The sequence below is a fragment of the Triticum aestivum genome, chromosome 2D (assembly GCF_018294505.1).
Source record: "Triticum aestivum cultivar Chinese Spring chromosome 2D, IWGSC CS RefSeq v2.1, whole genome shotgun sequence".
Taxonomy (NCBI): Eukaryota; Viridiplantae; Streptophyta; class Magnoliopsida; order Poales; family Poaceae; genus Triticum; species Triticum aestivum.
In genome coordinates, this window is record NC_057799.1 from 519,823,434 (window position 1) to 519,840,943 (window position 17,510).

Consider the following 17,510-nt stretch of genomic DNA (forward strand, 5'->3'; position numbering starts at 1 on the left):
AAAGCTTCTTGGCAGGGGCATGTGATGATCTTACCGAAGACTTTGGGGGTTTGGAGTGCATGCCCAACATGCCAAGGGCAGCTCGATGTTTGGAAGGACTAACAATGATCCACTCAGCATCACATTCCAACTTCCAAAGTTTGAACTCACGGCCCCAATTTGGGCCCCCATTGCCCCAAAGATGAAAGAAACATTTAAAATGATCACAAGAGAATGAACGGAGCTTGAGAATGATCATAGCCACAACCTTGGAAGAAACTTGAAAACCAAAAACCTTATCCTTGACCAGAAAAACCATAAACTCAATGGCAGAACCTTCGATTGCCGCCTCAAGCGCCGCTGCCATTGAATCCTCATTCAAACGAAAAACATGCCAGCCAAAAGAAATTACCATGGTGAAGAAGCCCGTGTCATCCATGGGGTGCACCGGAAAGCCCGTAGATTGAAACACCATATCCGCAAAAACCAGACCCTTGGAGAAGTCCAAGCCAAGGGTGGATCCATCGACAGAACCCATGGAGATGGGTATTAGGACGTAGATCTCAGAGCGCCGGAGAGATCTAATGGAGAGGAAAGGAAATTAGGTGGCTAGGGGAGGAGATCACCGGAGGTGGTGGCGATCGCCGGGGAGGGGTGGCATCTTTGTCACTTGTTGACTGTAGTTTCTTGTCCATACCAAATCTTAGTTTATCTTTAAAGCTTTCAACGTGCATTTAAAAAAGAAAATATAAAGAAAGGAAAAAAATAAGATTAAACAAAGAAGCAATGCAAAAACCAAAATAGAAAAAACAAAATAGCAGGCTAGAGTGGTCCACCTGGCCGAGCCGGGTGAGAAGCAATGCACTATGTACCGAATCAAAAAATAAACCCCGCTGCATAAATAAGAAACATGTGAGATGAACTCGCGCAAATGGAAAACCACTTACTAGTCCAACCAACTACTAGGAGGGCCGAAGGAGGGCGCTGATGTATCTCGTAGTAAGCGAGATATCACATTCGCGAGCTGAATGCATAAAGAGGACTATGTTAGTGAGATCAGAGTACTTCTTATTTCAGTTGAGAGATCAGAGTAATTGAAAGATCAACTTATGTCCTCTCGTTCCCTCAAATAATAAAAAGAAAACAAAATATGTCCTCCCGTATGACTCGATGGCTTGTTTGATTGCCGCCATGCCGCCAGCTTTAGGGTATTAGAGCTGACGATCAATGAACAGGACGATGGAGGAGCTGCCACCCGCCCGCCTGATAGATTATCTTGTTACGTACGTATAGCCGCTAGATGGTGTTTATTGCTTAGATGTGCAAGGTACTCTTCCCGTCTCACAATATAAGACGTCTCCATTCCATAATATAAGACGTTTTTATAAGTTATGTTTGTCAAAACGTCTTATATTGTAGGACGAAGGAAATACGAATGCACGGAGTGATTCGTTAGATCAATGCAAATCAAGTTTGTTTTGTGTACCTTTTCTTATGGGAATACATATATTATGTACTCCCTTTAGTGATCTAAAAGATTTAATATTAGTTTACAGAGGGAATACTTACTAAACCAGGACAGTAGGAGTGTAGGATAGCATAAGTCAAGCGCAAAAAGAAAAACTGATTAAAGTATTGCCGCGTGCATGGAAGGAGCCACGCCTTCGACGACGCTGCGAGGTCCAACCGGTACCTTAAATCACATTCTGCCCACCAGAACCTAAATGATGCATCGCCCACAAAACAATAAACCTAACTGATGCATCAAGTGCTCTTATATCATGGGACGAGGGGAGTATTTTTTACTGCTTGGTCGACCTGGAACATCCATGCCTGGTGAAACCAGCCAGCAAAATATTTAAAGTTCTAAACTTGACTGATTAATCCCTGACGAAATGGTATGGCAAACAAATAGTTCAATTCATAGATAATGGTAGGCTGGGCGCCTGACAAATCCTTAGACCAGAGGAGGTTATAGTTCGGTTCTTCTCTACAGAAACAATTTAGTTCACCCTAATGGGAAAAATGAAAGCAACTGAGTTCACGTTAATTCAATTTATGCCTATCACTAATGCTCCAGGAAGAAAAAGAGAGACATAGAAAGCAAACCATTGTAAAAGCAATTAAAAACACACGAGAGGAACTGGGACCCAAAGGAGTTGGGGGATGGTGCCATGCCATTGAGGAGCCGCTCGACCTGCGCGATGACCTGCCTCCCATGGGCGTACATGACCAAAGTGTCCCTGTTGCACCTCAGCACATCCACGATGACGTTGAACTGCCGATCATTCACCACGTCAATCATCTGCCACACCATGCAGTTTGAATACTGGTGGATTATCATGCCCTGTATGACCAGGCAACCACGCAAGATTAGTCATGTACTATATCTCTCTAGGGATGTCGAGTAACAACGGTAAGATCTCAAGAGCCACATACCATGAGATGATCTGCTGTTTGACCACCGCCTGCAAAAAGGATCTCATTTATGACAAGCTTGCAATCGTGGTAGCTGGCATACATTAGGCACTTCTCAATTACTTTGGAAGAGTGCTTCTGGTGGCTCATCTGTACTATACTTCCAGCAAATCTCAACATAATAATTTGTCGATGATGAGGTCCTCCATGCTCCACAATGTACTACAACATGTCGATAGAACACACATGTGAATTGTTTGTTTAGCTGCGACAATATTTCATCAATTACAAACCAGTACACACTTTACCTGCACAACATAGTTTCCATATGGGTCTACAAACAACTCCTTTACACAATCGAGAATCTCTGTGATAAACCTGTCCATAATTTGGGGATCCTTGCAGAACTCCAGCATTTTCTAAGAAGATCACGAGGACGGGAGGAATAATCAGTGAACATGGTACAAACAAACGTCGAAAGATAGGAAGCGGTAAAAAGTGTAATGCCTAAACTAACAACCTGAACCACATGGCATCCGTAAGGATGGGTGGATAACATCTTGGCCTTGCCACATAACCGTCTATAGATGAATTGGATATAATGTGGTTGCACACACTCCATACAGTTCTGAACGACATGGTTTGCATGTTGATCACAAACACATTTGAATAAGTTCCTAACAAGCTCCTTGGCCATCTATATTTGTTGATCAATGTCGCTTATTTCAAAAGCCTGAAGAAAGCGACACCATCAATGACCAGGCTCGCAATGAAATAATATGGCATACCAAGGTAAAAACTTAAAACATAATGAAACATAATCAGCTTAAACTATTTATGCATTTGACATTATATTATATTTATAACAGAAGTAATCTAAGATAATGAACATATTAACAAGACAATAAATGAGTGAATGGTTTGACTAAATTACATATTCTATCTTACCTGACATTACAAAGCAGAGGCCTTCCAAATATAAAAGTGCAGTTTTGCAATCTACAAACACACCTTAATTCCTTCCGTCATGAGATGTTAGAAAAGATATATATACACTACAAAAAAAAGACACTTCCGTGATGATACATGTTTGTCACAGTAGGTCACGTTTTCTGTCATGCATGTACATCCATGACAATTTTATGACAGAATCAAGATAGTCATACCTGTGCTGTCGTACAAGTGTTCCATGACATTACCAAAATTATCATCACTGAAGTGTCCACTTCCATGACGATAAATCGCGCGTCATAGAAGTGCTTTCATCAAGGGTGACCGACACGTGGCATCCACCATAATAGGTCGCCGTTAAGCTATCGGGTCTAGTTTTGGATCCGATAACCCGTTAACAGCCCGGACCAATGGGTATTTTCCACGTGTAAAATTCTCATTGGCCAGAGGAAACACGTGTTGGCTCACCGTTGGGACAGATGTCATCCACTCATTGGACAGGAGGCGACTATGATACGTCGACACATGGCATGGCCCAATAGAGGCCCATTCCCGTGAAAAGGCCGCCCGTTTGATTTGGTCAAAAGGTAACGGCCTGGCCCACGGAAAGCCTGTTAATGGCATGTTCGTATATAGCCCATTTACGGCCCGCTAACTACCGGCCCGTTACGGCCTATCGGAATTAAGCCCAGTAGCTTCATCTAGGCCGTCCAATATGATTCCAGCCCGTTGTAACTTCCGGCCCATGTATGGCCCATGATGTCTTTCGGCCCATATGAGGCCCTTTGTAACTCTCGGCCCATTAAAGGCTCGAGATGAAACTGGCCCATAATGAACAGTGTATCGCTTTATACCCATTAACGGCCCATTATTCCGTCGGCCGTTTCCAGCCCGTGTTAACTTTTGGCCTTCTAAGGGCCCATTTATTCTTGGGCTCATTTCTAGAATTCGGTTAGATACGGTCCGTTACTGGCCTGTTCCATTTGTGGGCCAAATACAGCCCGTGGTTACATTCGGCCCATTTGTGGCCCGTTAACCCGTTGGGCTTTTCATATCGTTATCAAATACGGCCTATTAACGGCCCGTTATGGTCCATGAATAGTACAACCCATGTTTGGAAAAATTATTATACGCCCCGTAGAAGGCCCATGGATCCTACGGCCCGTAGAAGACCAATGGATCCTACGGCCCGTAGAAGGCCCATGGATCATACGGCCCATAGAAAGTCCATGGATCCTACGACCCGTAGAAGGCCCATAGATCCTACGGCCCGTAGAAGGCCCACGGATCCTACGGTCCGCAGGAGGCCCATGGTTACAACAGTCAGTGTGTTGCCATGATTATTGTGGCCTAGTTACCAAAAATAGGTTATTGTGGCCACTAGAAAAACGCGAAAAAAGAACTGCAGTGACTATAAGCAAACAACTAAACAAGACAATAAGGAAATAAATAAGCAAGCAACTAACGCTAGCCTATTACAGCTATTACACATATTACATCCACCGGGCATCAAAGTTCGCCACCCGTGCAAATATAGGGAACAAAGCAGCATATTACATACACTAGCCGTCAAAATTGGCCACCAGTGCAAATAAGCGCGGCAGCAAAACAAGTCCATAACTGAAACAACTTCAGAAGAGCTCAAGAAATGTTATCCTGGGTATCCACCATGCTGGCAATAAGCTTAGCAAGCTTATTAGCTTTGTCCTGTTTGGCGCTAAAATCCTCCAACGCTTGCTGTTGCACCAGAAAGTATGCATCTGAATGCTCCAGGGACTTCCGCAGTCCTTCCGCTTCTTGTCGCAGCACAGCTGATCGATGTCTTTCAGCTTGTAGTTGAGATTCAAGAAACCAAACTGATTCAGACAGTGAGTTTGAATAGCTTGTGCAAGCGGTAGTGGCCAGTAACTCGAACAGTAAACCATGACAGGACTTTGGGGTTGCCTCACTATCTTCAAGATAGTTTTCCTTAGCTGTTTTATCAAATTTGTTGGAGACCAACAAGGATGTCTCACGATCCTGAACCTTATCTGCATTACTTCCTTTATCATTGCTTAATAAGGCACTCTCCCCAATATTCTGTCAGCATTCTAAAAGAAGAAACAAGCAGACACATAACATGTTTAGCATGTACTAGTATATGAAGCTCATTTCGGTGAACCAGTTCATTAGTAAGGTGGACAAGATTAAACTACCAAGTCTTCTATTGCCAAGTAGTACATTATAAAAGCATCAAACAAACATATATCTATGTCCTATGGTCACTGCATTGTCTTGCCAAATCAAAATAGAGACACGGTTCAAATCATATCAGTTCAAGAGAAAGCAGCATTGAAAGAATACGAAGCGTGGGAAACTAAACTGCACAACAAGATTTCAGATGGGTACCACGGGTCTACATGTACAACAACACTATTGGCCCTATTATGGTGCTAGTAATGTGCATGATATGAGAAGTCAACTATATACACAATTGAAATTGAAATCAATAGAGTTATTTATAAGAGCAAACCTGTTAAAGAAACATGCGTAAACATACCTGCTGTGCCATTGGAGTTTCCATTGGATCGTTCAATTTAAAAATAAGTTTGTATGAGTAAATACAGTGATACAAGAGTAAAGCAGTATGCGCGATAGCAATGGAATCTTAAGTGAGAACATTTGTTCTTCAGGTTTAAGCACTTGTTCTACATGAACAGAGTACAGTAAGACGCAAGCATATAGTACTTAAAATAAAATGAGCTCATAGACCTTACCACATTCTTGGTTCGGGACCAGTAAAGAACAAGGCGTTCCTAATCATCGTCCAGTAAATGTGTCTCAGGAGAACGTAAGGGAATTTGATGAGTTTCTTTGCCAGTGAAGTATGTTTTCTTCAGGTAATTCCGATACTGCCACCAAGCATTCTTGAAGATAGCAGAGGTATTGGCACAGGTTACCTCATCCTGAGTTTCCAAATCGGTCCTTCCCTATAGAGAAAAATGGGAAAATTTGCTGTATTATAACCATCATGGAGGTAGAATGTATGGGACAAAGCAAAGTAATTGCCATGAATAACATTACTTACACATAACTCCTGGACAAACACCTGCAACTGGCATTTTCCTTCATCTTCAGTATAATATTTCCATGATGGGAAGATACGCACATAGGATTTAACAACATCAAATGTGATAGATGCTAAACTATGAATGGCTGGTTGTGCTTCCTCCACAGGAATAGGTGTACTAACTGGTGGAGTTGGGGTTCGCCGTGGTAGTACTGGCGCTTTGGGCACTGGAGCTGCCTTACTAACTGCTCTTGTTTGGGAGCTCTGTGGTGGAGATGGTGCTGTGTCAACAGGAACTGGATTACTATCTGCTGGGGTTGGGGTTAGATTGGGTGAAGCTGGTTCTCTGTCCATCGCAGTAGGTGTAAAATCTGCGAGAGTCTGGGTTATGTGTGGTAGGGCTGGTTCTCGTGCATGTACAAATGGGGTGCTATCTCCACCAAGAGGTAGCACTATTTTATTTGAAGACCGTGTTTTTACTCCGCTAGATACTGCCATCACCCGCTCCAATTCAAATGGCTGATAAGTTGAATGTACAGACATTGTATGAGAGACAGATGCAATAGATAGTGTGGAAAAAAGAGGGCATTAAATAGTTGACATGTATATTGTTTAACTAAAACGGATAGCATGACATAATTTCACATATATGATGTCTATCTAAACTGGATAGCATAGCATAACATAATTCAAAGATATGATGACTAACTAAACAGGATCACATGACATAATTCACATACATGTTATCTAAGTAACCAGGATCGCATGATTTAATTCACATATGTGATTTATATGCTAAGCGGAGGGCATTCGCATATATGATGTCTGAACTAAGAACATGGTGTTAAATATTGTGTATATGATGTCTAAACTATGCACACTAGTAGAAAAAGGGCCATTTGTCCTGGTTCGTAAGGCCCATTTGTCCCGGTTGCGGAACCGGGACTAAAGGGTCGGTACTAAAGCCCCATACCTTTAGTCCCGGTTCTTACACCAACCGGGACAGATGGGCCTCCACGTGGCCGCTGCGGCGAGCCCAGGCGGGAGGGCCTTTGGTCCGGTTGGTAGCACCAACAGGGACCAAAAGGAATCCACGCGTCAGCAGCTGGCAGGAGCTGAGGTTTTTGTTTTTTTTGAAAGGGGGTGGGTTTAGGGGGTTTTGGGGGGTTAATTTAGGGTGTTAACTAGCTAATAGAGAGAAGTGTCCTCTCTTATCTCCGTGCTTGGTTTACCAACGCTATTGCTATGCCTAAACATGGCTTAGATTGAAGTGAAGGCAACATGTGGTGCATGTCGAAAGCAATACTAATCCTAACTTGATCAAGTTTGGATTAGTACTACTTTCGACATGCACCACATGTTGCCTTCACCTCAATCCAATCCATGTTCATTTCACCCACTGATATATAATAACTCTTCATGCTCGCATCATGCATCATCATAATAACAAGTCCTACTAATCATCATCATACGACTTCTACTCGTTATTAATAACAAGTCATACGATCATCATCCTCATAGTCATCGAACCAACCCAACTTAATTGTTCTTAGCACATGATCATCAGTATTAGGTAGGACCTAAATACCCTCTTTAAGGTAAAATATCATAAAACAATATAGGCCCTGACTCTCCATTATGGAGAATGGAGATCATCCTGTCTCCAATTCTTGCACTTCGCTTTCTTTTGCTTCCAAGAACCTCCTTACGACTGTCCATACATTTTTTCCATTCTTTGATTAGCATGTGTTCACCTGTTTTAGAAATCCGGTATGGACACGTGAGATTCGTAGGATGACTTGGCTGTATGTTCAAAACATCAAGGCGACCATTTAGATACATTAAATGAGGCACACAACCCATCGGGATTTTCTATTGAAAAACATAGTAATAACTTCGTAGTTAGCAATGATGTACTAGTTTTAGAAGTATGCAAAAGATGCATGGATGTCGTAATAGTAAAAAATCTTACCAGGGTATCTCCATAGAAGTTACCGTGGTTCAACACGTGCACTAGTGGCACGTATTGACCATAATTTGGTGGAGTATCATAATAGGTATTGTAATTCTCAAGGTCAGTACAAAATGCGATCAGATGATTTTTTCTCCTGATAAGTTAATTCGGAGCCATCGGTGTAGTGGGTTTTGTCTACCATCTTCCGCACATTGTTTGAAGAATGAAAATAAGCTATTAATGGAAATAAGCTGTCAACTATTTTGAAATAAACAATATAAATTAGCTAATAACTATGTTTGAGAAACTCACATGGCGGTAGAATTGGAAGCGTATCAACAAGGACCCAAATGTCCATATTGTCTTGCTCGATGTCAGGATCACCAAGATCCATGGTGACAAGCATATCCTCATAAAAACCATACATCTTGCAAAATGCTTCCCAATTTGGGCAACCAAAATGGGTTACGCTCTGAGAATTGTACAGATTTACTTCAAAATCCATACCATGATGGGTCCTTAGGTGAATTTTCTTTGTTTCGAAACTTTCATGGTCTTCAAAACCCATCCTCTCCAAGACATAGCGTCTTGCATGGCATGGGATAAGCTAGTCGAATTGTAAAAGATGAAAATTACACGTTGAAATAGTTGAAGTCATGCTTAATTACGAAAAAAACACTTGTCGTTGTTGCGTACCATTTCAACATCGAAGGTCTCTTGAAGCTTAATGCTGAAGCGCCGATCTTCATCCAGGTGAGGGCACCTGTCGCACAGACCTCGGTCATCGTTGCACCAGGAGCACTCCCCCGGAAGACTTTCGTCGTCTGAGTACGACATTTCCTATGTTCATAATTCAAAGATTAAACTTGTACAATTAAATATATGTACTACAAAAACTAAATTAGAACATTATTATTCATCATGGGTTGACTATCAGTCTGTCGAGTCTTTTCTTTAAAACTCCCAGCTCACGTGGTGTATATATTCAACCGTCGGTGATGGTAGCTCCTCCTTTCGTTCCCGAGTGCATTACAACAAATTGTCTAGCACACGGGAACGAAGGAGAAGCTACCCCCACGACAACAGTCGGGATTATTCGTCCTCTCATATATGGTGGAGACTCTCCCTCACTGATTCCTCTCTGACATTTGCGATCGTTGGTGATGGTAGCTCCTCCTTTCGTTCCCGAGTGCATTACACCAAATTGTCTAGCACACGGGAATGAAGGAGAAGCTACCCCCACGACAACAGTCGGGATTGTTCGTCCTCTCATATATGGTGGAGACTCGACAGACTTAAAGTCAACCCGAAATATACATGTTTTTATCTACACCATATGAGCATTCAAACTTGATGGCCATTACATTTCAGTGGTTGAAAATATGAGAAAAAACATTTCAAAATATCTTATAGGACTCATATTGACATGGAGATTTGGCTGGTCGACGAGGACGGTGACGGGGACGACGGCGGGGATGATGGAGGGGGCTCCTAGATTTCTGCAAAATCAAAACCCCTATAAGCCATCAACTAATCAAATGCATATGCCTTGCAGCTCTCCAATTTTAGCATTCAAAGTAGGAGTAGTTTTCCAATTTGAGCATTTTTAAGCAAAACCAAATCGTAAAATAAATTAGTATTCAAATTAGCATGCATTCAATAAGCAAAACTACACCATCTCTTGCGTTCGTACATCGTCGAATATTATCACTAATACACCTCGAATAGTATCATACATATAGCATCGCTAATACAGCTAGAACCGTAGCGCCCGATGGGTATCGGCGCGGGTGGTGGACACCCAAAGAGAAGGAACCATCACGGGATCATAGCTCTAGTGAGATCCCTGAAGAACCTGCCAGGTATTTTTCGAACCTGCCCTCCAACGCAACCATGTAGCGACGGATGTGCTCGTCCTCCTCGCTGACGTACCACCTCCGCGGTGTCCGGAAGACTCGGCACCGTCACTGGCCCACGCGACCACCACCAAACAAGGTTCGGGTCAACAATGGGCTGGCTCCTCACCAAGCTACACCCCCGGAAGGTAGCACCTCCCAATACCAGCCCGGCGGAGCCCAGTCCCGAACATGGTCCCTCTGATCAAGCAGGCCTCCTCCGCCGAGTCGACGACGAGGATGCGGGATAGGCATCATCGACGTCGATATGGGAATAATTTCTTTAACTAAAAAATAAACTAGTTCTACTAATTTTCTTACTAAAAATAAACTACTTCTATAGTAAAATAAAGTAGTTTTATTAAATCAACTAGTTCAACTACTAAGCACTTACTATAAATAAAATAAAGTAGTACTTACTAAAAATAAACTACTTCTATAGTAAAATAGAGTAGTTTTATTAAATCAACTAGTTCAACTACTAAGCACTTACTATAAATAAAATAAAGTAGTACTTACTAAAAATAAACTAGTTTAACTAGTTCTATTATTTTTCTAACTAATTCTATTAAACACTTACTAAAAAACATCTAATTCAACTAATCTAAAATGCACACTAACCTAACATCTAATGCACTAACCTAAATCAGAGAATGTTCAAATAAAGTAGTATTGCTTGGTTTTTTTAAAGAAATGTTCAAATAGAAAATTTAGTCAAAAAGTAAAGGTTTTGCCTAATGCATTCTTCATATAGAAAATTGTTACTCTATAATTTAATAATTTAGTACTGCGTGACTATACATAATAATCTATACAAATTACTAGTATATATAAATGGAAAAAATACATATATTAAAAAAAATGAAAAAAAGAGAGCCGGGGCGGCGGCGGCTCATAGCGGGGCCGGCCGGCGAGGGCGACGGCGGGGGCGGCTAAGGCATCGGCGGGGGCGAGCGACGGCGACACGGGCGACGGCGACGGCGTGCGGGGGCAGGGGCAAGGGTGACGTACGGCGTGCGGGGGCGCGCGGGGGCAGGGGCAGGGGCACGGGCTCCGGTGACGGCGTGGGCGGCGGACAACGTCGGCGTGGGCTCCGGGGCGGGGCGACGATGACGGTGTCCGGCAGCCTGGCGGCGTCGAGGAGGTCCGCGCATGCGCGTCGTCGGTGGCAACTGCTAGATGAAAACTGAAATGTTCTAAGTGTTTGCTATATATACATGAAGCATTGGTCCCGGTTCGTGGCACTAACCGGGACCAATGCCCCCCTTTAGTCCCGGTTGGTGCCACCAACAGAGACCTTTGGTCCCGGTTGGTGGCACCAACCGGGACTAAAGGTGGCATTGGTCCCGGTTGGTGCCACCAACCGGGACCAAAGGCCTGTGCCTGCCAAAGTCGTGCTGCGGTGGGATGTTTAGTCCCACCTCACTAGCTGAGGAGCTGCCGCACCTGTTTATAAGCACCCCCTGCCATCTCTCTCGAACTCCTTTGAATTGCAGACCTTTGGTCCTAATCTCACACTGCTATGCCTGTGGGCCTGCTGGGCCTTCTGTGGGCCTGAATCCTGGCCCAACTAGCTGGGTTCCTAGTCGTATTCAGGCCGTGGTGGCCCAGTAGGTTGCATTTTTTTATTTTTTTCTCAGTTTTTTGTTTTCTTTTTTACCGTTGCTATTTTTATTTATTTTATTAAAGTTTTCTTATTTTATTTTATTAAGGTTTATTTTATTTTATTTTGTTTGTACTTATTTATTAAAGTTTACTTTGTTTCTACTTATTTATTTTATTTTGTTTCTACTTATTTATTTTATTTTCTTTTTTTGCTTTTTTATTTATTTTATGAAAATTCTTTTTGCTTATAATGTTTTGAAAAGAAAATACTTTGATAATTTTAGTTGCATAAATTTTATATAATTTTAGTTTCAATAACACTAGAGGTTTATAAAAGCTTTTTAGTTGATTCCTTTTGCTATTAGAGTTTCATTAAAGTTTTCTACTTCATTCTTTTTTCTATTAGAGTTTCATAAAAGTTTTCCAGATCATTCTTTTTTATATTAGTTCATTATTTGAGCCAAATGACCCTGAAATTGAAAAGCACTTCAGATGAACTCTGAAGAGGATGAAAGTTGGCATGGTATCATCATTTCACCCACATAGCATGTGCTAAAAAGTTGAGAGGGTTACGAGAAAAACTGGATGCACTTCATGTACAAAATGAACAATCTCTTTCAAAGCCACACCATCAATTTTCAACCCTTTCTGACTTCATTTGTTATTTTTCATGCATTTACTGATTTTTTTGAGCTAAATGACCCTGAAATTGAAAAAGCACTACAAATGAACTCTGAAAAGGTTGAAATTTGGCATGGTATCATCATTTCACCCAAATAGCATGTGCTAAAAAGTTGAGAGGGTTACAGCAGTAGTTGAGAGCGTTACAGCACTACAAAACAGACAATCTCTTTCGAAGTATCATGGATATTCTAGATCAAAGGCATCATCATAATAGTCGTGGAGAGAAAGTCTTCACTTTTTCTTCGCTTCTATCCTTTGCTTATTGCGCCGTAACCATGGATAATCTTCATCGTTTAACAGGGTGCTTGGGTCAGCCTTGACTTTGAAGGGAGGAATTTCATGAAACTTTTCATAATCTTTGGACATGTCTGTCTTGCCCTCCACTCCCCGATGTCTCTTTTTCCTGAAAGAACTATGTGGCGCTTTGGCTCATCGTATGATGTGTTCGCTTCCTTATCTTTTCTTTTTCTCGGTTTGGTAGACATGTCCTTCACATACAAAACCTGTGCCACATCATTGGCTAGGACGAATGGTTCGTCTTTGTACCCAAGATTGTTCAGATCCCCTGTTGTCATTCCGTACTGTGGGTCTACCTGTACCCCGCCTCCTGACAGATTGACCCATTTGCACTTAAACAAAGGGACCTTAAAATCATGTCCGTAGTCAAGTTCCCATATGTCCACTATGTAACCATAATATGTGTCCTTTCCCCTCTTGGTTACTGCATCAAAGCGGATACCGCTGTTTTGGTTGCTACTCTTCTGATCTTGGGCGATCGTTTAAAATGTATTCCCATTTGTCTCGTATCCTTTGTAAGTCAATACAGTCGAAGATGGTCCCCTGGACAATGAGTACAGCCCATCACAAATAGTGTTGTCACCTCTGAGACGTGTTTCCAACAAATGCCAAAAGTCCTGATGTGTTCACATGTAATCCAGTCGTCACACTGCTCCGGGTGTTTGGAGCGCAGCCTGTTCTTGTGCTCATCGACATACGGGGTCACCAAGGCAGAGTTATGTAGAACTGTGTAGTGTGCTTGAGACCAAGAATGCCCGTCCCTGCATATTATTGAGTCCCCTCCAAGTGTGCCTTTTCCATTCAGTCTCCCCTCATACTGCGATTTAGGGAGACCAATCTTATTAAGGCCAAGAATGAAGTCAACACAAAATCCAATGACATCCTCTGTTTGATGGCCCATGGAGGTGCTTCCTTCTGGCCTAGCGCGGTTACAGACATATTTCTTTAGGACTCCCATGAACCTCTCAAAGGGGAACATATTGTGTAGAAATACGGGGCCCAGAATGACAATCTCGTCGACTAGATGAACTAGGACGTGCATCATGATATTGAAGAAGGATGGTGGGAACACCAGCTCGAAACTGACAAGACATTGCGCCACATCACTCCTTAACCTTGGTATGATTTCTGGATCGATCACCTTCTAAGAGATTGCATTGAGGAATGCACATAGCTGCACAATGGCTGATCGGACGTTTTCCGGTAGAAGCCCCCTCAATGCAACCGGAAGCAGTTGCGTCATAATCACGTGGCAGTCATCAGACTTTAGGTTCTGGAACTTTTTCTCTGGCATATTTATTATTCCCTTTATATTCGACGAGAAGCCAGATGGGACCTTCATACTGAGCAGGCATTCAAAGAAGATTTCCTTCTCTTCTTTGGTAAGAGCTTAGCTGGCAGGACCTTCATACTGCTTTGGAGGCATGCCATCTTTTTCGTGCAAACGTTGCAGGTCCTCCCGTGCCTCCGGTGTATCTTTTGTCTTCCCATACACGCCCAAGAAGCCTAGCAGGTTCACGCATAAGTTTTTCGTCACGTGCATCACATCGATTGAAGAGCGGACCTCTAGGTCTTTCCAGTAGGGTAGGTCCCAAAATATAGATTTCTTCTTCCACATGGGTGCGCGTCCCTCAGCGTCATTCGGAACAGATAGTCCGCCGGGACCCTTTCCAAAGATTACGTGTAAATCATTGACCATAGCAAGTACGTGATCACCGGTACGCATGGCGGGCTTCTTCCAGTGATCTGCCTCGCCTTTGAAATGCTTGCCTTTCTTTTGACATTGATGGTTGGTCGAAAGAAATCGACGATGGCACATTCTTCCTGCATTTGTCCAGGTATATACTTTCGGTGTCAGCTAAATAGTGCGTGCATGCGTGGTATCCCTTGTTTGTCTGTCCTGAAAGGTTACTAAGAGCAGGCCAATCGTTGATGGTCACAAACAGCAACGCATGCAGGTCAAATTCCTCCTGTCTGTGTTCATCCGACACACGTACACCGTTTCCATTCCACAACTGTAAAAGTTCTTCAACTAATGGCCTTAGGTACACATCAATGTCGTTGCCGGGTTGCTTAGGGCCTTGGATGAGAACTCGCATCATAATGAACTTCCGCTTCATGCACATCCAAGGAGGAAGCTTGTACATACATAGAGTCACGGTCCAGGTGATGTGATTGCTGCTCTGCTCCCCGAAAGGATTAATGCCATCCGCGCTTAAACCAAACCATACGTTCCTTGGGCCACCTATAAACTTAGCCCGTTACTTTCTCTCGATTTTCTCCACTGCGACCCGTCAGCGGGTGCTCTCAATTTCCCGTCTTTCTTACGTCCTCACTGTGCCATCGCATCAACTTGGCATGCTCTTTGTTTCCGAATAGTCGTTTCAACCATGGTATTATAGGAGCATACCACATCACCTTCGCAGGAACCCTCTTCCCGTGGGGCTCGCCGTCAACATCACCAGGTTCATCTCGTCTGATCTCATACCGCAATGCACCGCATACCGAGCATGTGTTCAAATCCTCGTACGGACCGCGGTAGAGGATGCAGTCATTAGGGCATGCATGTATCTTCTGCACCTCCAATCCTAGAGGGCATACGACCTTCTTTGCTGCGTACGTACTGCTGGGCAATTCGTTATCCTTTGGAAGCTTCTTCTTCAATATTTTCAGTAGCTTCTCAAATCCTTTGTCAGGCATAGCATTCTCTGTCTTCCACTGCAGAAATTCTAGTACGGTACCGAGCTTTGTGTTGCCATCTTCGCAATTGGGGTACAGCCCTTTTTTGTGATCAGCTAACATGCGATCGAACTTCAGCTTCTCCTTTTCACTTTCGCACTGTGTCCTTGCATCAACAATAACCCGACGGAGATCATCATCGGGGACAATATCGTCTGGTTCCTCTTGATCTTCAGCAGCTTCCCCCATTGTAGCATCACCGTATTCCGGGGGCACATAGTTGTCATCGTCCTCTTCTTCTTCGCTGTCTTCCATCATAACCCCTATTTCTCCGTGCCTGGTCCAAACATTATAGTGTGGCATGAAACCCTTATAAAGAAGTTGGGTGTGAAGGATTTTCCGGTCAGAGTAAGACTTCGTATTCCCACATATAGGGCATGGACAACACATAAAACCATTCTGCTTGTTTGCCTCTGCCACTTCGAGAAATTTATGCACGCCCTTAATGTACTCGGAGGTGTGTTTGTCACCGTACATCCATTGCCGGTTCATCTGCGTGCATTACATATAATTATGTGTGTCAAAAACCATTACAGATTCACATGGATAGATAAGTGACCAAATTAATAGAAGTTCATCATCACATTAAAACCAAAGTACATACATAGTTCTCATTGAACAACATATAGCTCTCCAGAGCATCTAATTAAACCATACATTGAAACTATGTAAAACCTTTCAATGCAACAACAAATGCGATCGTAATCACAACCAAGGTAACAATTGATCCAACAACATAATGATACCAAGCCTCGGTATGAATGGCATATTTTCTAATCTTTCTAATCTTCAACCGCATTGCGTCCATCTTGATCTTGTGATCATCAACGACATCCGCAACATGCAACTCCAATATCATCTTCTCCTCCTCAATTTTTTTATTTTTTCCTTCAAATAATTGTTTTCTTCTTCAACTAAATTTAACCTCTTGACAATAGAGTCGGTTGGAATTTCCGGTTCAACTACCTCCTAGATAAATAAAATCTATGTCAACTTGATGGGCATAATTGTCATAAACAATAAATGAACCAAATAGTTATAGAAGATAATATATACCACATCCGAATCATAGCCAGGACGAGGGCCGAAGGGGGCGGATACCAAAACCATCGCACTATATAATAACAAGCAATAATAAAAGTAAGAAAATTAGACAAGTATCTATCTAAAGTAAGAATATTTTTCTTTCAGAAGAAGATAAGAACAAGAGGCTCACCACGGTGGTGCCGGCAACGAGATCGGTGCGGGCGATCGACGGCGTTGAAGACGGGGACGGGACGTGACGGACCGCCAAACCTAGACAAATCTCGAGGAAAATGGAGCTTGGAGGTCGAGCTTCGAGAGGAGAAAGTTTAACTAGTGTGGCTCGGGAATTTCATCGAACACCTCATGTGCATAGGAGGTGAGCTAGAGTACCACAAAGCTCTCCCCTCGCCGGCCAGAAAAAACAGAGCACTGTGGAGTGCTCTGCTCGCGGGCGAGGGGTATATATAGGCAACTCATTGGTCCAGGTTCTTGACTAGAACCAGGACTAAAGGCCCCCCTTCTGTCCCGGTTCTAGGAACGAACCGGGACCAATGGCTGTGGGCTAGGAGCGAGGGCCATTGGTCCCGGTTCATGCCTAGAACCGGGACAAATGGGTCCACACGAACCGGGAAAAATGCCTCCCGAGGCCCGACCGGCCCCGTGGGCGCACGAACCGGGACGTATGCCCCCATCGGTCCCGGTTCGTGACAGAACCAGGACTAATGGGCTTGCCAGGCCCCAAGCAAAGCCCTGTTTTCTACTAGTGGCAATGCAAGACACCATATGCATGATATGAGCAGTAGAACCGTGCCAAGTTAGAGCATACACCTCGGTGGGGGAATAGGACTGGTCATCTGTCTCTGAATCCATCTCCGAGGAGCTATCAGGACCCAGAAAGAGATCTGCTTCCACA

At 43.2% G+C, this 17,510-nt stretch overlaps 1 pseudogene; it reads right to left on the bottom strand.

The window, feature by feature from the left end:
• Positions 1-2,047: 2,047 nt before the first annotated feature.
• LOC123055883 (pumilio homolog 1-like) overlaps positions 2,048-17,510 on the bottom strand; it is a 67,841-nt pseudogene continuing 52,378 nt past the window's right edge.